This window comes from Metopolophium dirhodum, chromosome 1 (assembly GCF_019925205.1).
Source record: "Metopolophium dirhodum isolate CAU chromosome 1, ASM1992520v1, whole genome shotgun sequence".
Taxonomy (NCBI): domain Eukaryota; kingdom Metazoa; phylum Arthropoda; class Insecta; order Hemiptera; family Aphididae; genus Metopolophium; species Metopolophium dirhodum.
Window position 1 is genome coordinate 13,320,008 of NC_083560.1, and position 5,213 is coordinate 13,325,220.

The window sequence follows — 5,213 nt, forward strand, 5'->3', positions numbered from 1 at the left end:
TATAATCTATTTGTTCATATGCTTTTTTATGTTCATTTAAAAACTCTATAAAATTAATTTTTTGATATCTAAAATCGTGATTGGTTTTTCCGGTCACGATTTTATTATTATTTTTATTTATAAAATTCAATATATTCTAAGTAGGTAATTAATATTTCTTTTTTATTAAATAAATAATTCCATAATTCTAAAAATATATCATTATTTGATAAAATAAAATAAAATTGCAAGACTGATAATTTATTAGAATTTATGGGTTTTGTTAATAATTCTGACACGGTCAGATTATTCTGGCCTTCTTCGGGCACGCGTTAGATTATTTATACCTATGTTTATATTTTTAGAATTAAATAAATTATGTCACAGTGTACTTCGATAATTTTTGAAATAATTACCAAGTATAATATCCGATCCAATATCCTTATGGATATAAATATTACCTAATCCTAAGCTTATTCTTAAATTTTCATCCAATAAATAATAGTCATTAGATATAATTGAAATAAAGTTATTTTCTTGTTGTATTTTTATATTTGATGGTAGTAATTTATTTAATTGACCAATGGTGTAATTTTGTTTTGGTATTATAGTTTTACTATTTTTTGTTTCAATAACGCCATTTATATCTTTTAAGAAAGATTTAGTGTAAAATGTTGGAGTTTTTAGGCAGCTCTCCCATTAGCACGACGCGATTGACGCGACGCAACTGACGAAACTGGCGATTCTTATCGCGTCCGTGTTTCCAATGTTTATAAATAGTACTTCTCCCATACATACAACGTGACTATTGTTGAAGCGACTGCGACGTAAAAAATCGCGCGCGACTGAACATGTTCAGTTTCATTGCAACGGTCGTCTGCGATGTTGGTAAATATGGCCAAAAAAGACGATCCCGTTTACAACATTAAACTTGTGGAAGAAATTGAAAAACACCCTTGTTTGTACAATTATAAGTTATCCGACTATTCAAAACGAGATGTAACAGATTTGGCATGGGAAAATGTGGCAAAATCGTTAAAGGACAAAGGTACGCGTTTATAATTAATCATTGAATAAAATAATCTACAATAGTAATTTAATAATAATAAATAAGTATTAAGTAAATATAGTATGAAGTAGTATATATTGATATATAAATAATTTTTTATATTAATTTATTTATTAAAGTATTAAGTAAAAATAATCTACAATAGTAATTTAATATTAATTAATAACTAATAAGTAATATAAACTGACCTAACATAATATTTATTATAAAAAAAAATAAATATTATATAAGATAAATACTATTATTTTACGACGTACAATAATTCCATTGCCAAGGTAATGCAGATTGTGGTTGTATCCGCCGCCACTTGTATGAAGTAGTAAGACGATAATCTCTAAGTCTGGATGCCGAATTTCTGGTTGGTAAATTGTTGTTTTCATTTTCTAATTCCAAATTCATTCCAATATTTATATTCATTTCAGTTTCCTTATGGTACTGCGGTTGATAAGCTCTACCTTCTCTAATCCGAATAAAATTTTGTAATACACACATACATCGTATAATACTGCTTATTGTTTCTTTATTTACACATATAATTGGTGTACTTAGTACCTTAAATTTACTAGCCATCATCCCAAAAGTACATTCGATTGTTTTTCTTCCTCTACTTAATCTATAATTAAAAATTCTCTTTTTGTTATCAAGTACTCTTCTTGGATAAGGCCTCATCAAATAGGACTTAAGAGGAAATGCTTCATCCGCGACTAAATAGTATGGAAACATTTGTATATCCCCTTGGTCGTGAGGTAATTTGATGCCTGTTGGTATATCAAGACCATTTATATCTAACCATCGGCCTAAACAACAAGCTCTAAAAACTCCACCGTCACTATTTCTCCCTGCCTAACCAACATCAATTGTTGTAAATATACCATCTGCATCACAACTCGCCATAAGTACCAGTGAGTGGTACGAATTATAATTAAAATTAGATGAACCAGATTTTGGAATCTTTTGTATTCTAATGTGCTTCCTACCTATAGCACCTATAGATAATTAAACAAAAATGTTATTTTTAGTCTTAATATACTTTTAGATGCTTATTTGACATTTCTATACATATTTAAATGGTTTGTGGTCAATGTTATAGTACATCATAAAATAGCCATTTTTTTTTTATTATATTATATTATATTAAAATTGTTTATTTAAATCTTTTAAACATTCCCATATATTTCTTGTTGTGTCAGCAACGATTTTACTGACAGTGTTATTACCTCTCATAAAATAAAATGCCAAGGCACTAAAATTGCAACCTGTAGACAAATATCTGAAAAAAAATTTTTTTTAATATTATGATTTGTATAAATACTATAATTATTCATTATAAAATTAATTTCATGACATTTTAGAGCTCTAATTATGATATAAATATTAATTACCATATAAATTCCTTATAGCGGAAAACTGCAAAGAAAAATGGAGGAACCTTCGTACAGTGTTTGTAAGGAGACAAATACCACCAAGTGGTTCCGGAAGAAAAGATTGTAAAGTATACTATATGACTTAACATATGCAATTTATTTTACCGTATATTAAAGGAGTCAGAAGTGTAGATAGTACGGGAAATATTCCTTCCCCTCCGAATGTGATGGACGATGAAGTTAATGAAAATGATGAAGTTGAAAACACCGAAGAAAATGAATTCGAATCGACTGCAGAAAGTTTCAACATGACTAAATCAAGTAACGAACAAGTATTTACTCCAAAACTTAAAAAAAAAAAGACAAACACTTCAGATGCTGCAGATCAATGTTTTATTGATTATATTAATACTAAAAAACAAAATTCCAAAAAAGAAGATGATCCAAGAAAACAGTATGTTACCTGAAATACATCAAATGACCGACATCCAAATGAGGAAATTCAAACGTAAAATGTTAGATACAATAGATGATATTTTGGGAGACTCAAGTACCGGAGTAGCTGACCATTTCCAACCTATTCGACCTATTTCAAACCATTCAACTCATTCACAAAACTATTCTGACTATTCATCAAGTGTAACATCATACGGTTCTGAATCTAGTTCAGTTTTAACTTCACCCATGTACATACAAAATTCAAATAACTTTCAACATACACAAACATTACAAGAGTACCAATGTGTGCTAAATTTGAGTAACATTGAACAAGTACAGATCAATCCAAACACGTCTTGTATACCACTCGATATGCAAGAATATCTTACAAAAAAATAATATATATATTATATATGAATCGCATTTCTGTTTTTTTAAATTAAGACGTATATTTATACATTTTCTATAACATTTAAAATCTAAATTTTTTTAATAAACAATTTTATGTCAACAATTATTTTTAAGTTTTCTTGAAGTATTAAAAATTAAAAATTGTATCTCACTTATTTTATTTATTATTTTTAGATGACATAGTCCATTTATACTATATGATTTTTTAACAGGTTTATGCACAATATTTGATGCTTACAATATTTATTTATTACAACGTACAGTGTAAGTTTTTATTATTTAATAACAATCATAACGCGTGAATATACGAGTATACAATACATACCTTATTGTTATTAGAAGTCTTTCTTCAACTCCGACACATTTTCTAAAATGAGTATCTTTTCGGCTGATGGCCGGTTCAAGCAAGTTGCAAAGTTCTGAAAAACTTTCTTTACTCATTCTGTAGAATGACTGAAAAAATTCTGGATGTAATAATAGTTCTCTCGAAGCAACATACGCATTTCTGTTGATATTATTTGCTAAGTAGGGATGAATCCAAAATTTACGTTTTTTTTTTTACTTTTTAAATAAGACCACATCACTATCACACTATCATCTGAACTATCCGATTCCATTTTCAATAGGTACAAAGATGATGCGGGTGACAAACTGTTATAATATACTGTTTAAATATACGAACTGAAAAATAATACAGTAGCACAATATTGTTGATGCGACTTCGATCGCGTGAATGAGCGATTCTACGCGAAACTCGTCGCGTACGACAGTTTCATGGTTTTTTTTTTAAGTTGCGTCGCGTCAATCGCGTCGTGCTAATGGGAGAGCTGCCTTATTCCTATTACTGTATAAGCAATATCTGGTGGTGTATACTCAACACCTAATTCTATTTCTTTCCCTTTAAGCCATGTTTTATTTATAGGGATCATATGTTTTATAAAATCAAAACCTAAACAATTTGATAAATATTCATCAAAACACAGACAAATTGAAGCAGTTATTTTTAATGCATTTTTATTTACTTCAAGATTTATTTTAAAACAATTAGCCACAAATTTAGCTCCGAATGAATTAAATAAATTTTCAATTTCACCTATTGAATAAATACCTATAAATGTTGTACCTAGTGGGATTTGACCATTTCGACCTAATCTAAATTCACATTGTTTCTCTATATTTATATATTTTTCATCTGAAGCAGGATAGTAAATCATTCTTTTGATACTTGTTATTACAAAGTTTATGTCTTTAAAGCCCAAATATTTTTTTAAGTGTTCATTCAAATTATAGTAACATGGGGATTCTATTTTTATTTTTTTATCGAAAAAAAAGACAATTATTGGATTAATTAATTTGTTCAGCTTTTCAATAGTTTAAAGACCATTTTTGATGTTAATTATGTCATTGTTAATTGTTATTTAGCAATCATTTTCTATTTTAATTAAATTATCAGAATTGGTAAATGCCAAAGTATATAATCCAATGGACATATTTTGTTTTTCATTATGCATATAATGTTCTAAATGGATAGACCCATTTATGATTTTAATTAATTTCATTTATTAACGAAAAATGTTAATAAGTTATTCAAATTCTATCAAATGGATTGATTTCCTATTCTCAAGATTTTTTTACCTTTATATATCATACAAATTTCACCATCATATCTGTCTATATCTAGCTCAGTAATACTATTTCCAAACCTATAGGGCAATAATAGCATATATCTATTGTCTAATAAAACAGAAACTCTTTCACCATATTTTGTATCTATTTTTTTAAATGATGATATTTTATAAAGTTCATTAATATTTAGATCAGATATTTGTATATATTTGTATTTGTAATCTTCTGCGTTCAATTGCTTTAAAACATTGATTACAGTTTTGTCTAGAGAATTACCTTCAAACTCTATACGATGTTATAAATCTCCATTATCAAATATTTTGTTA

At 27.6% G+C, this 5,213-nt stretch overlaps 1 pseudogene; it reads left to right on the forward strand.

Annotated features, from left to right (window-relative positions):
- Positions 1 to 873: 873 nt before the first annotated feature.
- On the forward strand, positions 874 to 3,249 carry LOC132933652 (uncharacterized; annotated as a pseudogene).
- Positions 3,250 to 5,213: the final 1,964 nt, after the last annotated feature.